We start from the raw sequence: 25,497 nt of genomic DNA, 5'->3' as shown, positions 1-25,497 counted from the left end.
CATGGCAGATTCATTAGTCAAGCAGACAACATCGCTCTCTAAAGCTGTTATGGATGTCATTTTGGAGGCCAGGAGGCCTAGCACCAGGAAATCTTCAGATAAGTGGAAGAGGTTCTGTGCCTGGAACCAGGCTCAAAGCTTTGACGCTCTTGTCCCAAATATTCCTCTGATATTACAATACTTAACTGAGATGCTGGACAAAGGACGATCTTTTTCATCCGTTAAGATCCACTCCTCTGCCATCTCGGCTCATTACAACACAGATCCTATTTTCTCTCATCCATTGCTAAAACAGTACCTCAGAGGGGCTAAAAACGTAAGACCGCCCCGGAGAACACCAACTTGGGACCTCAATTTTGTCTTCGAAAAAACAACTTTACCTCCTTTTGAGCCAGCCAATTCAGAATTAAAATATGTATCCTGGAAAACTTCTCTGCTTCTGGCAATAACCTTGGCACGAAGAGTCTCAGTTACAGGCACTAATGGCAGTGGAGCCCTTCATCATTTTTCACCAAGACGGGGTTTCTTTAAGGACAAACCCTTCATTTATGCGTAGGGTGGTATCCAGTGTGGCTCTTAACCAAACTATTCACTTGACAACTTTTTATCCAAATCCCCAGAATAAAGGGGAGATGCCTTTGCATTCCTTGGACATACACAGGCAATTATGTTTCTACTTGGACAAAACAAAAGCTTTCAGAAAAACTGAGAATTGTTTGTAGCATATGCTGCAGGATCACAGGGAAAGGCTATTTCAAAGCAGACCATTTCAAAGCGGATAGGACACTGTATCCGGTTCTGCTATACACAGCATGGGAAACCTGTACCTAGTAACATTAGACCACATTCCACCAGGGCAACAGCCACTTAAGCTGCCCACCTTAGAGGAGTACCTACCAAAGGTCTCTTGGAAGCTGCAACTTGGAGTTCAGTGCACACCTTTACCAAGCATTATCACTTGCCTCTCTATTCTAGATCCAGAGCTGGCTTTGCCACTGCAGTGCTGCAGGGCCTCATAGCCACCCCAAATCCTCTATAGAGCCAGCCACCCCAACTCTGCTTTGGGATTTAACCAAGTGAAATGACTGCAGCAATGAAACACGATGAACATAGTACAGTTTTGTACCTACCATAAATGTAGATGTTAGTGTCTTAACTGCTGCAGTCCAGGTTACCCACCCGCCATCCCCTCTTTCTTAGCTGGAACTTTTCTATACCTTTCAACCCTATACTACCTATGTGGTGTATTTGCTGGTAACTGAAGGTTTTGTTTTTTACCTTTATTGTATGTTTTAGCAGTATGTATTGCCTACCTATTTGGGGGCACCTGACTTCTGGGGCAAGAAATACTGAAGAAAATGGAGTCTGCTGCATCTTCTTTACCCCTGGTGCACTGACGTCAGGGAAGAAGCGACAGCAACCGATGCCGGACCAAGACTTTGGAACGCTGGCTGACTGTGGGACTGCCTGACTGCAGGATAACCCAAGTGTAATGACTGCAGCAGTGAAGACACTCACATCTACATTTATGGTAGGTACAAAACTGTACTTTACCCACCCACCATCCCCCATATCTTTGCTGCAATTTATCCGCTCTTCTCTAACCTATACAACCTATGTAGTGTACTTGCTTATAGATGAAGGTATTGTATATATTTTGGTGCATGTATGTTTTATTGGCATATTTTTAGCCTACCCTTTGGGGGGCACCTGACATCTGGTGCAAGAAAAACTGAAGAAAATGGCGTCTGCTGCATCTTTTATACCCCTGTCACACTGACGTTAGGGAAGAGGTGACGGCAACCGACGCCGGACCTAGACTTTGGAATTCAGGCCGACTGAGGGTAGCCTGCCAGCAGGATAACCCAAGTGTAATGACTGCAACAGTGAATACACTCGAACATCTACATTTATGGTAAGTGTACACAACTGTACTATCTAGGATTGGGCGCCAAGTGCCTTCTTTTCTGGTTGCTAGGAAAAGTCTGGAATAGAACCTTTCACCTATGTGTTCTGCAGGAACAGTTTGAATAGCTCTTGTAGAGAGCAGGGATTGAACTTTGTTTTGTGCCTCTGCCCACTGGTTTGGAGGAAGGTCTGGGAACCCTTTTGGGGTTGGCAGTGAGTGGAGCTAAACATTTGTATCCCTGGGATACAATGTTGAGGACCCATTGGTCTTTGGTGTAAGTCCAGTTTTTTGCATGATGGGCAAGTATCCCTCCTAGGGGCATGAGCAGTTGGGGAGTGCGGTTGAGAAGTTGTGAATTCTTTCCATAAGAGGGTGGCTTAGCACTCCCTGTTTTTGAAGTGGAGGCACTCCATTGATTAGATCTCTGCATACCCTGAGACTGGAGTTTAAGGGGGTCTGTTTCCCCTGGCTCTAGTTTGAGATGGCCTTGAGGGAGCTAGAAAGGACCAATGCTTTGAGGGGCAATGCCCACTGAATCTAGGAGGCTGTACTTGCAAGAAATCTTTGACTGACTGCATAGATTTAGCTTTTTCGTCCATCTTTTTAAGACACTTTTCTGCTTTGGTGCCAAACAGATTGTCCTTGTTCAAAGGAGTGCCTAGTAATTTTGATTTGACACAGTCTGGCAAGGTCTACTCCTTAAGCCAAGCATGCCTTTTCAGTACAGAACCAGTGACTGCTGCCCTGCAAGATGCTTTTAGGGCGTCAAAGCCACATTGCAAAGTATGCTCATTGACTTGGCTTGCAGACTGCACAAGCTCTTGTAATTCTTTATTTTCTGCACAATCTGTAAAAGTAGCTGTTTTGCTTAAGTTCCATGGTATGTTGTTGGTACTTAAGCATGTGAAACTGGCAGTTCAAAGCCCTAATGGTGAGAGGTGTATACTTTCTTGCCCCATCTGTCTAAAGCTCTGGAATCCCTGCCCGAAGGGGTGGGGTTCTTAGCTGTAGTTGCTTTTATACCTTTAGGCCCCTGTGAGATGACCTCTGGGTCAGCAATAGGTTTTTTGAAAAGGAATTTGAGAGAGTCAGGAACTCTGTTTCCTGTCTGGTTTTCTAGGAGCAGGGGTAAAGTATCAGGAGTTAGACTGGATTCCGTAAAGACATCATCCACAACATCCAGGACTGGTGGTATTGCTAAAGACCTATGTTGTGTCAAATCTAGAAATTCTGAGTCTCTTTTTGGACTGAGGATAGGTTTGGCATTCCCATTGGAAATGTTCTCAAAGTATGTAAGGTTTCACCAAAAGAAAAATCCTCTGGAGGAGAAACAGAGGGAATGGATTCCTGTGCCTCTGAATCCTCATAAGCCGATAAAGGTATGTCTTCATAATTAGATACCTCAGAGTCATCGGACTCTTGGTCTGTTAAAACTGCTGGGAACTAGTCTTTTTTTTTTTTTCTTTCAGCAGGTAAAGGTTGATTTCCCCCAGTAAGCATAATAAGGTCTTCTGCCATTTTAAGCATTTGATGTTGTGACAAGGAAGCAGGTGTTTGAGTTTGGGTCTGCACAGCGGCTCTGGACCCATCCAAGGTTGAGACATCTGCAGGTTCCATAATCGAAGTGTCTTGTGGCATACCGGACTCCGAACGGGTCTTGGTAGAGGTCTGCGAATCCATTGAAGCAGGCATCGGGCTGCGAACGCACCTCACTGAGTACCAGTGATTGTCGACTAGATTAACAGAAGCATCGTCTGCGGTTTTGGATCTGTGCGATCTGTCTTTATCTTTACTTTTTTTCAGAAGATCTGTAGTCTGATGGTTTATCTAAGCCATTTCAGAATACGGAGATCGAGAATGAAAGTATTTAGCGACAATAAGGGCCCGACTAATAGTTCGGGTGTTGAACAAGGCACAAAACCGACAGTGAGGTATGTAGTGGTCTGGGCATAAACAGGTGGTGCAGTAAGAATGGAAATCTGTGTGGTATTTGCTTTCCACATGCGAGACAGTTAACTTTTTCTGACATCGGTTAGAGCATGAAAAAGGATCCCCAGCAGGGTACGTAGCTTTAGAAGACTTCAGGATGATTCATTTCAGAAACTAAAGCTAGCGTAGCGGCCGACCAGCACTCGTGCAAACTGCTTCTGCTTTGTGCTCCTCTGCAAGAAAGACTGATGTAATGACGTCGGCTGCCTGTTTTTATACCCTTGATGACCCTGACGTCAGTTCTGGAGCAACAGCAGCTGACTCAGAAATACTAAGTCTGTGGTATTCGGGTTGACTGAGGGCTTTCCTGCAGGCAGATAGCCCAAGTGTGATGGCTAAAACAGTGAAGCGCGAGGAACATCTGCACTACTCGTGGCCTTTACCTCAGCCAGAAGAGTATCAGAGCTGGAAGCCCTCGTGGCTATTCCACCTTTCCTAGTTTTCCACAATGACAGGGCTACTCTTAGAACTAACCCTTTATTTATGCCCAAGGTGGTGAATGACCTGTCCCTGAATCAAGCCATCCACCTACTTACCTTCTTCCCTAACCCACAGGGGAGCGACAATGAGAGAGTACTTCACTCCCTGGATGTTCACAGACAACTCTGGTTTTATTTGCGTAAAACCAAGCCCATCAGACAGGCTGATCAACTCTGTCTCCTTCCACCACAGAGCCCTAGGGAAGTCAGTAGCCAAAGAAACTCTCTACCTGGATTTCCAAAGCCTTCACCTTCTGCTATAAACACCATGGGAAATCCATGCAAGGTATTAAAGCACACTCCACCAGGGCTGTGGCCCCTTCAGGAGCCACCTTCAGGGGTCTAGATATCTCTAGCATTCTTGAAGCAGCCACTTGGTCATCAATGCACACCTTCACCAAACATTACAAGTTAGACTGCATTTCCAGAGCCAGGGTAGGTTGTGCCAGGGCTATCCTTCATGGATTCCTGGCGACCGCCTCTAGACCACCACTCCCTCCTTCACAGTGAGGTTTGGCGCTCACCCATATGTTGAGTACTGTAACATGAGAATAGAAGGACTTAGTTGTGTAAAATCTTATAACCATAGATGTCCTTCTCTTACATGTTGCAGTATTCCTTCCCACCCTCCTTCCTCCTGTTGGGCTGCATTTCCCTTTCTGGGTGGCACAGGACTGGCATTGCCCTTACTAGGACTGGTTCTGGCCTGGGCTTACAGTTCTGAGGGCTGGTGCATGCAGATGTCACTTATGGCCCACATTCCTTGAGCCACATCAGAGCCACATCAGATGACCCATGCACCATACAGTAACTGAAAACTCTTGTATACTGGCTGGACATTCACAGAGCAAGAGGAGTAACCCATATGTTGAATACTGCATATATAATTATGGTAAGATTTTTACACAACTTTTCTTTTTTGTCTTTTAAATTTCCCATATTTGATTTCAGGTAGGGACTTGCCTTATCAATATATACATTTCAGAGGGAGTAATAGTGATAAAGCATAGACAGTAGTTGTAGCAGTTGGATCTGGAGGAGGATTACAATGTACTTTTGGACCTCCAGTAACTGGTGAAGGCTTGCTTTTGAAAAGTCCCTAAACACAGATTTGTGCAGTGGAAGTACCACCAGTTTAAAAAGGTTGATTTAACCAGGGAAGGTGGTAATATGCAAGAAGTGGCCATATTTTTGAGGATATGATCAAGAGTATTGGGGCCTCTAGCAGAACAGTAAACTGCATAAGGGAGTTAAACATTTTAATGGGTAGTTGAAATCCCCCCAGTATTAGTATTGGGTATAGTGGGGATTTACCTAAGCTGTTAAGACAGCTGTCAAATAAGATGGAAACATTTAACAAGTTTTTTAGCTATGAAATGGTAATGAGTCTTAGTTGGGTTGATTTGGAGTTCAAATATTTTGTCCTCCTGAGGTGGTGATATCCTTGACATACTGACAACTGTTGTACATTAGTCTGAAAAAGTGATGGGCACTGAACATTAGAATAGAGGGGAGTGCATTCATTGGTTTAAAACCACATCTCTGATGTTCATCGTGCATACAGCTGCAGTCATAACAGATGGGTTCTCCTGCTGCCAGGCGGGTCCTCGGTCGGCCGAATTCCAAAGTCTAGGTCCGGCGTCGGTTGTCGTCGCTTCTTCCCTGACGTCAGTGCGACAGGGGTATAAAAGAACCAGCCGACGCCATTTTCTTCAGTCTTTCTTGCCGTGCGGTGCCCAAAGCAGAAGCAGTTCGGCCAGCTCCTGAAATTACGAAAATTGTGCAACCGAAGTCTTCTTGAAAGTTAAGTACCCCGTTGGGGAAACTTTTCTTGCCTCAGACCGATGTCAGACAAAGTTAATAATTGTGTTTCATGTGGGAAGCAAATACTGAATAAGGATTTTCATTCCCTCTGTATTCCTTGCTTAGGCCCAGACCACGACGTCTCGGTCTGTTTTTGTGCTCATTCAACAAACACACCATTAAGCGTCGGGCGGAGTTCGTCCAGCATTATTTTGGCAAAAAATTAACTATATTATATCGTCGGATACTCAGACTCCAGTTTTGTCTAAAAAGTGCGAAGATAAGGACCGACACACGAGGTCCGCGGCCTCTACCAACACCACGCCAAAGCAGACTGCAGGTGGTCCGGTTCTCAGCGAGGCGCCTACGCAGCCCCACACCACCGACGACACTTCATTGGCGGTGTCTTTTGTGCCCAAGGTCGCAGGCTCCTCGGCCCACACCCCGACTACAGATACCGAAGCCACTCTTGGTGGTGAATCACAAAATGTAGACAGGTCTGCCTCCTCTCAAGGTGTCTTCAGACCTTCCTCCTCTTTTTCCATCAAGACTTTCACTAAGTCTAAAGCAGCCATGCATTCTAAGAGACAAGCTACACAGGGCCCATCTCCAGGCCCATGCCTAAAAAAACAGATGCTTAAAATGGCTGAGGATTTAATTACTCTTATCAGGAGTTCTCAACCCCCCCGGACAAAAGGCCCAGAGTGGAGGAAGAATCCCCCTCCTCTGACCAGGCCTCCATTATATCAGAGTACTCCGATGAACAGGAACATTCTTACTCCCCTTTTGAAGATTCTGATGCAGAGGAGTCCATTCCCTCTGTATCCCCCCCAGAGGATTACTCATTTGGGGAACCTTGCATACCTTAAGGGAACACTTCACTGGGAAGGCCAAGAGTACTCAGATTCCAAGTAAAGGCTTAGGGATTTTCGCTTGCTACCTCAGCACAGGCCTCTGGCTATACCTCCTGTCTTGAACATACTAGATGTGTACTCTGAGGCCTGCCTTAACCCGGATTCTTTACCCCCAGCCCCGGTCAAGCCTGACAGGTACTACCGGGTTCCTGACTCGCACCAATTTCTATACAAAAGCCATGCGGCTGACCCAGAAACTATCTCACAGGGTCCCAAGGGAATTAAGGCCTCCACTGCTAAAAATCCATTACCTTCCGAGAGAGGTTCCAGATCCTTAGAAAGGTGGGGGAAAAAGGTATATACCTCGGCCACCTTAACCATGAGGGCATTAAACTGCCAGTTCCATATGCTAAAGTACCAACAGTTTCTGTTATCACAATTGATAAGTAAAATGTCACAACCTGAACAACCAGATTTGAAGGAGTTGCAGGATTTGATGCATAGTGCAGAACAAGTGGGTAAGCATACTTTGCAGTGTGGTTTTGATGCTCTAGAGGCCTCATGTAGAGCTGCTTTTACAGGATCAGTGATACGTAGACATGCCTGGCTCAAGGAACAAACCTTACCAGATCATGTCAAAGCTAAATTACTAGATGCCCCTCTTCAAAAGGATGTATTTGGTGCTAATGCTGAGGAGGTATTAAAGAAAATGGAGGAAAAGGCTAAATCAATGCAAACAATGAAAGATTTTCTACAGGTACAACCTCCACATTTCAGTAGAAATTGGCCTTCCAAAAATTGGTCCTTTCCAGCCACGAACAGACGCCAAAGAGGTAGATACAGGCGCCCGAGGGGCAGAGGGCAATCTCAAGGATCGTGTAGAGGCAGACAATGGCAAGCTCCTACACAGAGGTGGTGAGGATAGTTCGCAGCCATTCAGAAAGCAAGCCCAATGACTTTCCCCTTTGCATGCCAAGCAAGGCTCAAATGGCAGCACCCTTAGGCGGAAAACTGGCATTTTCAAAAAATTGGCATATTGTCACAAAAGACAAATGGATCCTGGACATTATAAACAGAGGCTACAGATTCCATTTTCACACCCTTCCAAAAATGAGGCATGCCAAACCTGCCACACAATCAAAGGGCAGAGGCACAAAGACAAATTTCAGATCTCATGGACATGAAAGCTGTTCAAGAGGTACCTACTCACGAACAAGGTCAAGGTTTTTATTCCAGACTATTCCTGGTACCAAGGAAGGGAAAAGATTGGAGACCTATTTTGGACCTATCCATCCTAAACACATTTTTACTCGTACCAAAATTCAAGATGCTCACTTTACAGCAGCTTCTTCCCATGCTGGGCAAGGAGTCTTGGCTGGTAACATTGGACCTCAAGGAGGCATACCTGCATGTCCCAATCAGACAAAATTGCAGAAGATACCTCAGATTTCTTGCAGGTTCAACCCCTTATCAATTCTCTGCATTGCCCTTTGGCTTATCTACTGCGCCCAGAGTATTCACGAAATGCCTGGCATCAGTAATTGCCTACTGCAGACTTCAAGGGATACAAATATACCCGTATTTGGACAACTGCCTGATCCAAGCGGACAGCAAGCACATAATTCTGAAACATCTGGCTTATGTAATGTTGTTGAATTCTCTGAGTTAGTCAAAAAGAAATCAAGGCTAATACCCTCTCGGAAAATAATTTTCCTGGGTGCCAACTTGGACATAAACACCCAGATGGCCTACCTCACGCCAGAGAAGCAGGGGCAACTAACTCAATACTTCAGAACACTAGCAAATTTCACCAGGCTGACTGCAAGGAAAATCCTGCAGGCACTGGGATTCATGGCATCTTGCATCCTACTAATCCCATATGCAAAGCTGCATATGAGGAAACGTCAATGGTACCTGAAAAACCTATGGTCTCAACACAGCCACAGTTTGGAAACAGTAATACCACTAATTCCATGTCTTCAAAAGGAATTTCTGTGGTGGGCTCAAGCATGCCAAACAAACACAGGTCTCCCATTCAGCAAGCCTCAAGCAAATCAAGTCATCACAACAGACTCCTCGGACTACGCCTGGGGGACGCACATGACAGATCTGTGCATTCAGGGCAAATGGTCCCGAAAAGAAAAGCACCTTCACATCAATCAAAAGGAAATGCTAGCAGTAATAAATGCTATTATAGCTTTCAAAGACCTTCTGCATCCAGGTCAACTATTGATAAGGACAGACAACACCACAGTAATGTGGTACATAAACAGGGAGGAACCCATTCATACCCCCTATGCAGGCTGGCCATGTCACTTTGGAACATGGCTCTGGACTTACAAATCGAACTTCAAGCACAGTACTTGCCAGGCAAGGAAAAGACGCTGGCAGACAACCTAAGCAGAAATATGACAGATCCACACGAATGGAAGTTGCATCCTCAAGTTTTTACAGACATAATTCAAGCATGGGGAAGGCCAGACAGATTTCTTTGCCTCCCACAAAAATCACCAATTGACAAAATTCTGCTCAAGGGTTTTTCATCCAAAGGCCTGGAGAGTGGACGCTCTCTCTTTCAGTTGGACAACAATGACAGTTTATGCCTTCCCACCTCTTCCTCTGCTGCCCAAAGTTCTATTAAAAACCAGAGCAGACAGACCAAAGATGATTCTCATTGCTCCAGACTGGCCAAGACAACACTGGTACCCACTTCTGAGGAGCCTGACGCATTGCCCACCATGGACCCTGCCTCTAATGACTCGGCACAGCTTCAAAACTCTTCATAGTCAGCTGAAAACACTCAATCTGGCCACATGGAAGATTCCTTAACAGCACAACAGACCCTACTCTCGACGGAGGTGCAGGATGTCATTTTGGAGGCCAGAAGGCCGTCTACTAGAAAAGCTTACTCCGCAAAATGGAAACTGTTTTGTGCCTGGAATGAGAAAAAGGGCCAGAATCCTGGAAAACTGAATTTACCTCAAATATTACAGTATCTAGCTGGGCTGCTAAGCAGTGGACTTTCATTCTCCTCCATCAAAATCCATGCCTCAGCCATTTCTGCAGAATACAACACTGATCCACCTTTATTCTCTCACTCCCTCTTAAGACAGTTTCTCAGAGGGGCTAAGAATATAAAACCCCCAAGGAAACAACCAATACCTGCTTGGGATCTCAATTTCATTCTAGAAAAGCTGACTTTGCCTCCTTTTGAGCCAGCTGCCTCAACAGATTTGCAATATTTGTCCTGGAAAACAGCTTTCCTTCTGGCTATTACCTCAGCTCGTAGGGTATCGGAACTACAAGCCCTCATGGCTGTGCAGCCTTTTATCTTCCATCAGGACAGAGTTTCCTTACGAACCAATCTGTCCTTTATGCCAAAAGTGGTGTCCAGGGTAGCTTTGAATCAGGCTTACCTACCTTTTATCCTAATCCTCAAAACAAAGGGGAGAGATTACTACATTCCTTGGACATCCACAGACAACTGCGTTATTTGGACAGAACAAAGCCTTTCTGAAAATCAGAACAGCTCTTGTCCTATGCTATAGGAGCTCAAGGGAAGCCAATTTCCAAACAGACAATCTCAAAATGGATAGCCCACTGCATACGCTTTTGTTACTCTTTTCATGGAAAAACTGTATCTGCAGGCATCAGATCTCACTCCACAAGGGCCACAGCTACCTCTGCAACTTTCCTCAGAGGAGTTCCTACCAAAGATATTTTGGAAGCAGCCACTTGGAGTTCTGTGCATACTTTCTCCAAGCACTGCCACCTTCCATTATACTCCAAATCTAGAGCAGTTTTTGCCACTGTAGTCTTGCAGGGCATCCTGGCTCCTCCTAGTGCCTACCACCCCTTTCTTAGCTTTGGGATTCTACCCATCTGTTATGACTGCAGCTGTATGCATGATGAACATAGTACAGTTTTGTACCTACCATAAATGTAGATGTTCGAGTGCTAATACAGCTGCAGTCCAGGTTTCCCTTCCTCCTTCCCCTCTTGGGACAGGCCTATTGGCTAACACCTCCTCATACAACCTGATTGGGGTATTCATTTATGGTGTATTTGCTTGCACTACTGTATTTTGATTATATGGCATTGCTTTATTACACAAATTTATGCATTGCCTTCCTTCTGGGGCAAGAAAAACTGAAGAAAATGGCGTTGGCTGGTTCTTTTATACCCCTGTCGCACTGACGTCAGGGAAGAAGCGACTACAACCGACACCGGACCTAGACTTTGGAATTCGGCTGACCGAGGACCCGCCTGACGGCAGGAGAACCCATCTGTTATGACTGCAGCTGTATTAGCACTCTAACATCTACATTTATGGTAGGTACAAAACTACTTTGTTGCACATACATGATCTCTGTGCTATGAAATGTATAATATCCTTTAGGAAGGTTGCTACCCACATGGACTACCACATTGATACTGCACCCTTAAGAGTAGACCCAGTGTCAGATTTGGGAGCCCGTGTAGACCATAATCTGGCTTTTGACCATCATTTGTCCATGGTAGTAAGGAAATCATTCTTTGTTGCACAACTAGAGTATGGTATCTCTAGGTCTAAGGATGTCATTGTTCTGTATTTTACCCTCATCACTCTAATCATTGAATACAGCTCCCCCTTCTGTATGTATTTGACCAAACATGTAAGAACTGGAGCATCCACAGAGGTTCCTTGCAAAAAGACTGCAGGGTGTGAACATGTCCTGCGTGAACCACCTCAAAGCCCTATTCTGCGCACAGTATGCTTTGGCTACAGTGCATCCTGTGATCCCACTGATCAGTTGCACATCCGCAGTATAAATAACATAACTATTACCTGATCTAGGGACCTAAACCTTATCTTTAGCAAGTGTGACATGTTGGAAGGACAGGTATGTGTTTCAGACTATCTCTTCTCTGGAAAAGTGTTTCCATCTGTTTGAAAAAGTTCTTCCTTAACCTAGTTCTTGTAACTTGGACAAGTGATTAGGGAATTGGAACTTTATTCCTGGTTTAGCACATATGGTTCTGTTAGACAAAGGTATCCTGTAAATGCTTATCTACCCATGCCCAAGCTTATATACACACCTATGAAAATAGCTCTAGGATGTCGTCCTATTCTCATGTTGCAGTATTCTTACTCTGGGATCTTCCACCTCGGGCAACCTGAACTTGTGCTCCTATGCAAAAGCTCAAGCCTGGTTGCTGCTAGTGCATGGGACATCGCACGCAGGTCCATAAACCAGGGGCTTTAAATCTGATGTCTGCACGCACAGACATAAAAATTTTTCTGCCGCAGTCTGTCAGATTGCTTCGCTCTGGTGCCTTCAAGGGCTCTAGAGTTAAGTACGCCATTGGGGAAATCTTATTGCTTGAGCTTTGGTTATTGCTTGTTTCCTTAGCTGATGCCCGCTAGAAAAGGAAATGTAGGAGCAGACATCAAATTCTGCACAAAGACCCCATGAACTTTGTTCTGTTTAGGCCGGGAATGCGACCATATCACCTGTCCACTGCCAGTTCTTTCCCAAAACTCTCCGAAGTTGTCTGGCAGCCCTCAGTTTATACCTAGAGAACCAGAGGTTAAAATGGTTAGTTTTACGAGTGGATCTGGAGTCTGCCGTTGAGACTGAACTGCCTAAAAAGGCAGCCAAAGCTTCTGGGCCTTCCACTTCTGTTCCTGTGGCATCGGACGCCATGCCAACTGCTGTTATAGGTGTTGAGGGACATATGCTAGAACTGGCACCTTCAGCGACTACCCTTGAGGAAGCCACTTTGAAGTACCGGCAGGCAAGTACTCTGAGGTTATTCAAACGTTTGGTATGGTTGAGGGGGAACCAGCCTCCACCGGACGACCATCTATGATCCAAGAATTGGAAACCTCACCCATAGGCCAGTTCCCTGAAACTCTGCCCTCCGCTTCTACCAAATCAACTCCTCTAAAAAAGAAACAAAAAAACTAAATCTTTATCTGCTCCTTTGGATGCACAACCGGACTGGCAGTCCCTTTCCTAGTCCTTGCTGCAGGCCTTCATGGGCCTTAGGCCCTCAGCAGCCATATTGCCTTTGCTAAGCCCCAGGCCAGCCTCAGCTACCTCTATTCCTTCTACCTTCTCTCAGGGGGAAGCAGCCTCATCCTCTGAATCAGTTACTTGTCTCAAAAAGCTTCTTCCTTGGAGTACTACTCCATTGAGGGAGACTCCTCCACGAGGATATTACATTTGGGCGAAACTATTACTAAAATGAGGGAATACTTTAAATGGGTTACTGCACAAATGACTGAAATTCAGAAAATGTATTTTGACTTGCTCCAGGTGGAATCACCCTCCCCATCAGCTGTTCCTCCTGTGATTACAGCATACCTGGATGCATTTGCATCAGCCTCAAAGACTTTATTCACAATCTTCTGCTTTCAAGAGACCTGACAGTTTTTATAATGTCCCCAATAAGCACAAATTCCTGGTAAAGCCCCCTTTGGTCGACCCTGCAGTTATAGCAGTGGCCCCTGACAAGCAGTCCAGACTTGCTCCTTTCTCCTCTTGCCGTCAGACAAGGATAGCAAGGTAATGGACAGGCTGGGGAAGATGATGCACTTCCACACTAGCATTTAGAGCAATTAATTACCAGAACCACATGGTCAGATATGCCCTAGATTTGGTTTCACAGGCTTCATTCTTACTGTCCTTGTTGCCTGACTCCCAAACAAGACTCTAATAGCATCTAAGCTATCCCTGGCTACTTAGGTAGCCAGGCACTCTAAAGTGCAGCTATGATGCAGCTGAGGCCTCAGCAAAATATGCGGCATCAGATTCTGTTTTACACAGATATTCATGGCTTAGGTTACAGCTCCTGCCTGTAGACTTTAAGACCAAAATTTTGGATGCACCCCTGGATAAGAAATTCCTGTTTGGCAAACAGTCTGCTGATCTGTTTAAAAGCCTCCAGGAGAAGAGTAAGAAACTCCAGGACCTGAAACACTTGCTGGTCTCCCCAGTACGTACATTTTGTAGGAATTACTCTGCAAAGACCTCCTTTGTCAAGACAGCCCCCACCCCAGCTGCCTCTTCCCCCTCCAGACATAGAAATGGGGCCGGGAAACCAGCCTCCCCCAGTGCAGCCATCTCTGTCCCCCAACAGGCAGTTCTTTCAGGACAGAAGTAATGCGTGACCGCCTGAGCCACCTTCCACTGTCATCATGTCTCTCTCTCCCTGACTCCCCCTCTGGAAAGAAGTCACTTCAGACCTCTGGGTACTGACAGTGGAAAAAAGATACTTTGTCTTGGCAGGAAAAACTTTCCACTAGGTATCCCTTTCCCTCCCAAGAACCAGCTACACCTAATCCCAGAGATTTATACAAGACCTTCTCGCTCAGGGGGCCATAGAGGCCTTCCCCCAGGCCAAGAAGGAAAAGGATTCTACTCTAGGTTATTCCTGGTACCAAAAAAGGCTGGCCCTTGGCCCATCCTGGATCTATCCTTCATAAACCTCTTTCTGAAGGTCCCTTCCTTCAGAAAGCTATAGCTTAAAAACCTTCTCCCACTTTTGCCGCCCAAGGCTTTCATGGCCACTTTGGACTTGGAAGCTTACCTCTACATCCCTATTCACTCAAACCACAGGAAGTCCCTTCCCTTTACTGGGCCCTGTTTCACACTTTTACTGCTTTGTCCTTTGGTTTGTCCACGGCACCAAGAGTCTTCACAAAGTGCCTAGCCTCAGCAGTAACCTACTGCAGGACCAAAAGCATCCGAATCTACCCCTACCTAGACAACATCCTCATCCTTGCAGAAGGGGAAGATGCACACAGAAATCACCTGCAATTCTCCATTTCACTGCTCCAGAGGTTGGAATTCACACTCACCCTCACAAAATCATCAGTCTCTTCTCTAATGCATACACATGCCTCAGATTTAGGCTGGGGAGCAACCATGAATGTCCTCAAGGTGCAAGCCCTATAGGAGCCATCCCTCCAGAGAAAGCACATCATTGTAAGGGAGATGACTGCAGTCCACCTTGACCTGCAGTCCTTTCTCCCTCTCATGCAGCCAGACCCCTTACAAATCTTCACGGGCAACACCACTGTAATATGGTACATCAACAAACAAAGGGGGGCCAGGTCTTACCTGCTCTGCATGCTAGCAGTGCAAGCTTGGTAATTAGCCTCTCGGGACAAATCACTGCAGGCAGTCTACATTCCATCCTATTCCATGGTCAATGAGCAAGTCACTAAATCAGTCTATTCATTTACCCACCTTCTTTCCCTCTCTTAAAAGTGGAAGTGAAAGAGTACTACACTCCCTTGATGTCCACAGACAACTAAGGTTTTATTTGGAAAAATCTAAGACCATCACAAAGTCTAATCAGCTGTGTCCTTCCATCCCAGGGCCCTGGACAAGAGGCATCCAAATTAGCTCCTGCTGAATAAGGAAAACTATTGCCTTATGGGGTCAGGGCACACACTACAAGGGCAGTAGCTTCCTTTGGGGCCTTTCTCAAAAGCCTGGACACAACTTCCATCCTTGAGGCAGCCACCTGGTCCCTCCATACATACCTTCACCAAACACTACAAACTGGACCATATTTCCAGCGCAAGATTTGCAAGGACAGTCCTGCAGGGATTCATAGAATCTGCTACTCCTTCCTCCGCCCTTCCTTCTTAAGCTGTGGTGATCTCCCACAGTAAGAATACTGCAACAGGAGAATAGGACATACAATACCTGTGCAAAATCGTACCATAACTATAGATGTCCTCTTCCATGTTGCAGTATTCCTTCCCTCCCACCTTAACCCCCTTATTGCATTCACCTGTCTAGAGGACATTGGGCACTACCTAGACTATGGTCACACTGGGCAGTCAGTTCTGAGGTCTATGTGTGCAGACATTACATTTAAGACCCCCTGGTTTATGGCCCTGTGTGTGCCGTCCCACACTAGCAGCAACCAGGCTTGAGCTTTTGCATAGGAGCCAACATTCATGTCACCTGAGGTGGAGGATTCCACAGTAAGAATACTGCCACATGGAAGAATAAGACACTTAAGGTTATTCTAAGATTTTACACAACTATTCTGTACCAAAGCTTGTTATTTTATATTTGGAAAATTTGGCTAGGCTTAAAAAGGGCCCCCCAGGTCCATTAGCCTAGTAAGACGTTCATAGGTACGTATTGGGCTATAACTGCACTTGGTGGCCATTTCAAGCTTAGCCAAATTTCCCTTTCATAGCTGAGAACCCAACCCTGTACCTTGTGACTGTGAGGTAAACACCCTGTTACACTAAACCCCAATAAAATATGAACCTGTGAATGTGTTCAAGTTGTAGAAGAGCCTTGAGTTCTGGTATTTTGTGTTATTTTAGACACCTGGCATTGACTTGAGCCATTTAGTTCCAAAATAGAATTTTTTCTGGTGGAATGTACAGGAGATGGGCAAAAGGCTTTAAGGGAGCTGCAAAGTTTTAGCCATAATGTGAAAGCCTTGGTAAGAGAGAGTAGGAAGACTCACCAACCTGTCTTAATTGCAAACTCAACACATACTGGATCCCACTAAAATGTCTCCATTGAGATGGCCAGTTAAAGCCAATTGTTTTCCCTTTGAATCTTGGCATCGTTCTGGCTGATAGGAAAAATCAGCATTTTTCCTGTCTTGGACACTTGCAAATCAAGTTAAGTAATATTCTTCTGCATGTCCCTATGGGTAGGTCAACTAAGGTCATTCACCCCCACTCATTCTAAGCCTTTTAGTTTAAGCACTTGGGCTTCAGACCAGTTGTTTTACATTAAGAAGGTTTGTGGTCTGCACTGTAGTGGCAGAACAGGTAGCTTACATCCTTCTAAGTTGGGAACTGCTGATTGAGGGCTCAGTGTCTGTTATTCTAAAAGTGTATTAATTCTGGTTTAAGCACTTAGGCTTCAGGCCAGTTATTTTACATTGAGGGTTCGTGGTCTGCACTCTTGTGGGAGGAGAGGCTGGACTCTGCCCTTCTGAGCTGGGAATTTCTGGTTAAAGGCTTATAGTGCCTGCATATTTAAACTGCTTCTAATTGAAATTGGTACACCTTGTTTGCTGTAGCATAGACTAGATCCAGGCCTGCTGAATCTAGCTTTGTTTGTATACTTGTTTGCTTATTTCCCTGAAATGCTAATTCCACCTAAAACGCCGCTTTTCAGCACTTCTGTGGATCCCTAGTGATATCTGCATTGCTTACTGTACTTATTTCCTTGTTTCACTTGAAAGTTACTGTTTGTCGTTTTTGCATTTAAGTTACCTGGCACTTGCTCACTAAGTCAGCGCTAAAAAATTAAAAGCACTACACCCTCACAAATTCCCCTTGAGTACCTCGTTCCCCATTGGCCCTTTTTTCAATTATAAAGGAATTCCCAGTACTATTCTAGCATGTCCAAAGGTCAGTTGTCAATCTCCTCTACGGTCCAGCTGGTGAATCTGGGAATCTTGAGGCAATGTTACAACTGCCTCATGTACACAAACAACCCTCTCCTCCTCCCAACAAATTCCAACACATGTGAGAGATGCAACCATATAGCCAAACTGGAGGCTAAGCTCTCTCAACTCAGTACTGGCGTAACCAGTCAGGAGGAGAAGGAAACCACACTCACTACAATTCCAGTCTCACATAGACCTACCACGACAGCAAACCAAACACATAAACACACAAAAAACATACTCTGAGGCTCTAAATAAAAATCTGCCTAAGCAGCAGAGACTTTCAAAGCAGACACCCAAGCAACCGCTACCCCAAAACAAAACACGTGCAACACATAGCTCACAAAGCCAGTGTGCCGAGCAGTCACAGCCCTTAAGGCTAAACAACACACCCGATACACTTGTAATAGGTGACTCTATCGTCAGGCACACTGACGTCCTGCTTACCAGGCTGAACGAGAAGGTCACGGTGAGCTGCCTGCCGGGCGCTAGGATCCGCCACATAACACATGCACTCAGGTCACTCCAAGGCAAGTACAAATATGACACTGTCATTGTCCATGCTGGTGTGAATGACCTGAGATGTACCTTCCTGGACTACATGAAAAGAGACAGAGGAGCTTTCTGAGCTTGTAGCCCAGGCCGGTATGACCCTGACCTTGAGTAGCATCTTACCCTCACCAAGAGTGATGCCACAATATGAAGACAAGATGATCAATTTCAACAATTGGCTTAAGTATTGGTGTCATTCAAAGGGGATCCAATGCCTGTCAGCCTGGGATGACATGCTCGACAAGCCACAATGCTTCCCTAGGGACGGCTTGCACCTGTCACCCCTAGACTTTCGGATATTGGCAAAGGCTCTTGCTACCCCCATAGTGACTTTTTTAGGCAAGGCTCAAAAGACAAACTTAACTCCATAGGTATCACAAGGGATAAGAAACTGAGTAATACTACTCAACGCCAGAAGTCTAAACCTCAAGGTGCACACACTCGAAACTCTCCTTAGCATGGAGAACATCGATATCTGTGCAGTAACAGAAACCTGGTTCAAGGCTCCCGAGAGCACCCCAGCACTACCAGGTTATACCTCATACCATGCTTTTCGGCCCCAAAACTTGGACCGAACCACAAATGAGGGGGAGTATCAATATTAGTCAAAGATGCCCACACCTCCAGGTTGGTGGCACAGCACGAAGCGTCAGAGACTATCCATGTGCAACTAACAGTGGGTAAAACTGCCTTCCAGTTTATAGCCTGCTACAGACTACCCTCCCAAACCCAGGAGCCCCACTCGGCCTTCCTGAGAACACTGGAAAATATGAAGGTCTCTCCAAACACTATTATATTGGGCGACTTCAACTACCCAAACATAGACTGGGAGCATTACTCTAGATCCACCCTAGCTCAAAGGTTCCTAGAATTTATAAACTCAAATGCTATGGAACAACTTGTTACCACTCCCACAAGAGGGGAAAACATACTGGACCTGATCATCACCAACATGGGGACTCTATGCTCCAGACCAGAAGTGTATCCATCACTGGTAAGATCAGACCATAAACTAATCTCACTGGATATTCACATCCCGACACCACCCTCTGCCCAGAAAACCACAGTGAAGAACTTCTCTAAAGCAAATTTCACACTTCTCAAAACCGAGGTGGAATCCTTCAAAGCTCCCGGGCCTGTGGAAAATACGGCCCAGACTGCAGAATCCTTTATAAACGCATTCTATGAACACCTTCAGGAATGCATGGATCATGCAATCCCAAATAAAACCAAGACCCAATCCTCCAAAGGCAGACGTCCTGTCTTGTGGACCCCAGCCATAAACAAACTGTACAATAGAAGGAGGAAGCTACTACATGATAGAGCAAAATCCCAAAAAGGGAAGGCATCTCTGATTAGTATTAGCAAAAAACTATGGGCACTCATAAAATCGTCTAAGGCCAGCTTCGAGAGAAAAATTGCACAGGACACTAAGGATAATCACAAGGCTTTCTTTAGTTATGTTAGGAACCTGGGTGGGAATTCCCAGATATGCTCAGAATTAGTCCAAAATGACAAAAAATACACCGAACCCACAGACATTGCCAACATCCTAGCTGACAGGTTCGGCGCAAACTGCCCCCCTCCCCCAAAAGGGTAAGTATCTATCCCAGCAGAGTGCTGCCCCCCTGACATCTCAGATGCTCAGGTAAGAGCCACCCTCTCCAAAGCAAAAAACACAGCATCAGTGGGACCAAATTGTGTCCCGGGCTGCGTCCTACATGAACTCCAAGAAGAGCTAAACCCAAACATAAAACTACTGTTCAATCTCAGCCTTTACTACAGGATGTGTACCCAAAGAGTGGCGTACAGCAACAGTGGTCCCTCTCCACAAAGGTGGTGCCTCAACGGATCCTGGAAACTATCGCCCCATAAGCCTGACTAGCTTGGTCTGCAAAGCTATGGAAAGGATCATCATGGACCTCATAAATAAAGATATTGGGGACCTACAGACACTGGATCCTACCCAGTTCGGCTTTAAGGGCAGATCCTGCCTCTTAAACCTGGTTGATTTCTTTGAAACAGTCACCAAGGCCATTGACGAGGGGAAGGTGGTCCACACAGCCTACCTGGACCTCGCAAAAGCCTTCGATACAATACCCCACTCGGGCATTATAGATAAGCTCACCAGCTTAAATATAAACCCCTATGTCACTAGACTGGTTGTAAACTGGCTCAAGGACAGAACCCACATAGTTAGAAATGCTGGAGCCATGTCAGACTCCAAACCAATTACTAGTGGCATCCCACAAGGCTCAGTCCTGGGACCTCTCTTGTTCGGTATATATTTCTTGGAGGTACAGGCCAACACGGAAGGACTGTGGCTGACCAAGTTCGCAGATGACTGCAAACTGGGCGCCATAATAGACTCTCCAGCCAACACAAGCATCCTCCAAAAGGGCCTCATAGAAACAGACAACTGGTGCCAGAGCCATGGCCTCAAGCTAAACGCCAAAAAGTGTATAGTCATCCCCTTTGGCAAAAACAAAGTGCCCACAAATTACCACATAGGTGGTAATCCATTAAGTACAGTAGAAGTAATTAGGGACCTGGGGACCCAAGTTGATAGCAATCTCTCATTTGACAACCACGTGGCCAAAGTGGTTAGAAAAACATTTTATATAACCCATAATCCAAAAAAGGAGTGATACAACTCTGAAAAACCAATAATCCACAAAAGAGTTGTATAAGAAGTAAAACTGCCACAATCTCAGTCCAAAAACGTTGCCGTGAATGAATATGAATGAGTTCAAGTCCAGCACTGAATTTATTAACGCTCTTTTATTAACAAACTGCGTTTTCGTCCCAACACATTAGGACTTCATCAGATACCAAACGTTGCAAATACCAGCATGCAAAGTAAAACTTGAAGACTTTATTGTGAGCGCTTTCGCGGTGGACTCAACCCCGCTTCATCAGATTGTTGGACTGAGATTGTGGCAGTTTTACTTCCTATACAACTATTTTATATAACCCAGCTAATCATGAAGGGATTCACATCTAGATCAGGGGAGGTCATCGTGCCTCTTTACTCCATCCCTCATCAGGCCCATAATTGAGTACAATGCCCCTTTTGGGATGTACCCTTACCAGACACCTGCAGCAACTGGAAAGACCCCAAAAGTACCTCACCAAGAGGATCAAAGGGCTCAAACAGATGCCATATGCTGCCCGGTTAAAGAAACTCCAGCTCTACTCAGTGGCATACCGCCTGCTCAGAGGTGATCTGTGCCTGACGTATAAAGCTATGTCCAACCCGGAATTAATGGACATGCTGCACCTCAAAATCCAAATCCCATCGAGCTATGCGCTTGAGAGACTTGAACCTCAGCACTGAAATAAATAGGACATGCTGGAGGGACAGATTCATAACCCAGAGGCTCCCTTCACTCTGGAATAAAATCCCAGTCCAGGTTAGGCAGAGTCCCTCATTGAGACTCAAGAGGAATCTTGATGAGTGGATGGGAAGATCGTAGGTTTACCCCGGGTATCACTTCTGTGTCACTGTTAGACAGAGGCACAGTGTAGTAACCTTGAAAAAGGGCATAGCAAAATTAATTTAAAATGGGTGGCGAAAGCCAAACACATTCTGGCTAGGCTTATAATTGCCGTAGGGCAGATAGCCTAGTATGAACTTATGAACCACTGTTGGATCATAATTGTATTCGTCAGGATGATCCTAAGAGCCCATGTTACATCTTGGATCCTAGCTCTAGAAAGACTGTCTCTCTGATGTCCTTCAAGGATGCATCTGCAGTCCTAACAAATGGGTTGTCCTGGCCTCAGGCAGCCCTTCGGCCGGATTCCAAAGTCTGGGTCTGGCCTCGGCTGATGTCGCACTTCACCCGACGTCATAGCTGCAGTTCTTCGGGTATAATGGCATCAGCCGACGCCATTTTCCTCAGTCTTTCTTGCCGCCCGAAGCAGAAGCTGTTCGCAAGTGCCGGTCGGTCAGAACCAGAGATTGCTACTACCGAAGACTTCTAAAAAGCTAAGTACCCCGTTGGGGACACTTTCTTGCCTCAGCCGATGTCAGAAAAAGTGAATAACTGTAACTTGTGGGAAACAAATACCTCATAAAGATTTCCACTCTTACTGCCTACCTTGTTAAGGCCCAGACCACGACATAGCAGCTTGTCTAGCCTGTGCTTCCTTCAACCGACGGACACTTAGACGTTGGTCGGAGTTTGCTGAGGAGTTTTTCGGCTCCGCTTTTGCTTATATCATGCCGTCGGAGACTCCGACTTCACATTTAGCTAAAAAGCGTAAGGAAAAGGACCGACACTAGCGGTCCGCGGTTTCGGCCGAAACTGCGGTTAAGCCAACCCGCGAGTGTCTCTGTTTCGGCTGAAACAGAGTCTGCGGTTCTTCCTTCGGCCGAAAGCATGCCTCCTACCGAGGCCTCTTCCAGCATGGCTGAATCTGCTACTGAAATTCCACCTGCTCTTACAGTTTCTCAGGACTTATCAGATACTATCCCCCTAGATGTATCTTCTCCTGCACATGGAGCTGCTAGGCCCCCTGCATCCATGTCAATTAAGGCTTTTGCCAGGGCCAAAGCAGCTAAGTCTTCCAAGGCCGTGCCTACTAAAGCCCCCTCTCACAGGCCTAGCTCTAGTACTCAAATGCTTAGTCTAGCAGAGGATCTCATTTCTTTGATCAGGGGAACCCAGTCTCACCCTGACAGGGCCTCTCACCCCCCTCCAGAGAAGAGGCCTAGAGCAGAGCCCCCTGAGCCAGTTTCTACTGATTACTCCTCAGATGATTCAGAAAATACAAACCCTCCTGAGGACCCCTATTCTCCGTATGAGGACTCTGATGCAGAAGACTCCATTCCTTCTGCCTCTCCTCCTGAGGAATTTTCTTTTGGGGAAACCTTGCATGCTATGAGGGAACAATTTCAATGGCAGGGCCAGGATTTTTCAGACTCTAGGAAAAGGCTTAGGACTTTTTTGCATTTGCCACAGCATAGGCCTTTAGCCATTCCTCCAGTACTTACAGTTGTGGATGATGCATTTAATGATGCTTGTACTGCTCCTGATTCACTTCCTCCGGCCCCTGCTAAGCCCGACAGATACTACAGGGTTCCGGACACACATTATCACTTGTATAAGGCTCCTTTTGCAGATCCTGAAACTATTTCACAGGGCCCCAAGGCTGTAGCAGCTACCTCTGCCAAGAACCCCCTCCCCTCTGAAAGGGAATCTAGGGCCTTAGAGAGATGGGGTAAAAAAGTTTATACTTCTGCTACTCTTTCGCTAGGGCCTTAAACTGTCAATTCCACATGATTCAGTATCAGGAATTTGTTAGATCAGTTAACTAAAAAACTGTCCTCGCCTGAACCTTTGGACCGAAAGTCTCTTCAAGACATGGTACATAACATTCAGCAGGTCAGTAATCATTCCTTAAAATGCGGCTATGATGCACTGGAGGCTTCCTTTAGATCAGCTATGACTGGTACCGTGATCAGAAGGCATGCATGGTTAAAAGAGCAGTCCTTACCAGACCATGTAAAATCAAAGCTCCTAGATGCTCCCATGGATAAGCACAATTTGTTTGGCTCCCCTGCACAGCAAGTACTGAAAAAGGTGGAAGAGAAAGCAAAATCTGTCCAGACAGTCAAGGATTTCTTACAGGTCCAGCCACCAAGGTTTAGTAGGAACTGGCCTTCCAAGAATTGGTCCTTTCCAGACACCACCAGAGCACAGAGAGGCAGGAATAGGCGCCCAAGTGGCAGAGGTCAATCCAGAGGTACCTACAGGGGACGCCAGTGGCAGCCTAACAACCAGCGAAGTACTGCCACAGATCCAGCCACTACCACTTCCACAGGACAATCACAGTGACTTGGCTCTAAAACCGCCTACCAGGGAACAAATAGAAGCACCCTTATGTGGAAAGCTAGCCTTATTTTCAGTAAACTGGCATTACATTACAGGAGACAAATGGATTTTACAGACAATAGACAAAGGTTACAGGTTTCACTTCCATACTCTACCAAGGAAGAGAGGAATGCCAAACCTACCTCCAAATCAAAAGACAAACGCTCTACAAGAAATAGACCACTTAATAAGGATGAGAGCTGTAGAAAAGGTACCGTCTATGGAACAAGGGCAAGGATTTTACTCCAGACTTTTCCTGATGCCAAGAAAGGAAAACCAATGGAGACCTATTCTCGACCTGTCCGCTCTGAACACATATCTCATTGTTCCAAAATTCAAGATGCTGACCCTACAGCAGCTTCTTCCCATGCTGGGCAAGGAGTCTTGGCTGGTGACTCTGGATCTCAAGGAGGCATACCTGCACATCCCCATACGACCAAATTGCAGAAGATACCTCAGATTTCTTGCAGGATCAGAGCATTATCAATTCTCAGCATTGCCTTTTGGCTTATCTACTGCGCCCAGAGTATTCACGAAATGCCTGGCATCAGTAATTGCTCATTGCAGGCTTCAGGGAATTCAAATTTATCCATACCTGGACAACTGCCTGTTACAAGCGGACAGCAAAGCCAAATTAACAAAAGATTTGAAAAAGGTTATTCACCGGCTGCAAGCCCTGGGATACGCAGTCAACACAAAAAAGTCAAGGCTGATACCATCCCAAAGGATAACATTCCTGGGTGCAGAACTGGACACAATAAACCAGATGGCATTCCTCACAGCAGAAAAACAGAAGCAGCTTCCACTCTATTTCATGGCATTAACAACGCAGAACCAGCTTACAGCAAGGGAAATAGGTTACATGGCATCCTGCATAATATTAATTCCACATGCCAGACTACGTATGAGGAAGCTACAATGGTACCTGAGGAATTTATGGTCTCAGCACAAGCACAGCCTAGAAACCCAAATTCCAATAATTCCATGCCTAAAGCAAGAATTCCAGTGGTGGGCCCAGGCCTGTCAATTGAACAAAGGACTGCCCTTCCACAGGCCTCACCCAAGCCAGACTATCACCACGGACGCCTCAGACCTCGGTTGGGGGGCACACATGGTGGACAAGTGCATACAAGGCTTATGGACTCAAGACCAGATGAACCTACACATAAACCAAAAAGAAATGCTGGCAGTAAAACAGGCAATTCAGACATTCAGACCATTTCTTCAACAGGGTCATTTGATGATAAGGACGGACAACACCACAGTTATGTGGTATATCAACAAACAGGGAGGCACACATTCATATCCTCTGTGCCGGATGGCAATGGACCTCTGGAATGTGGCCCTGAGCCACAACATTCAGCTCCAGGCCATATTTGTGCCAGGAAAAGAAAATATACTGGCAGACATCTTAAGCAGAACCACCACGGATGCCCACGAATGGATGCTGCATCCAGACATCTTCAAAACCATCACAAGGAAATGGGGACAACCAGAAATAGACCTGTTCGCATCCCCACACAACCACCAATTGGAAAAATTCTGCACAAGGACATACCACCCACTTGCTTGGAAAGTGGACTCCCTATCCTTCAGTTGGGAAAACC

General features: G+C 45.8%; 1 protein-coding gene across 6 annotated transcripts in view; it reads left to right on the top strand.

Annotated features, from left to right (window-relative positions):
- The window catches only part of RBFOX2 (RNA binding fox-1 homolog 2), a 2,020,637-nt gene that overhangs the window by 658,549 nt on the left and 1,336,591 nt on the right, over positions 1-25,497 (top strand). The window lies entirely within an intron of this gene.

Source organism: Protopterus annectens, chromosome 1.part1 (genome assembly GCF_019279795.1).
Source record: "Protopterus annectens isolate FY-2018-M chromosome 1.part1, PAN1.0, whole genome shotgun sequence".
In the NCBI taxonomy this organism is placed as follows: Eukaryota; Metazoa; Chordata; order Ceratodontiformes; family Protopteridae; genus Protopterus; species Protopterus annectens.
This window is presented reverse-complemented; position numbering and strand designations above follow the sequence as displayed.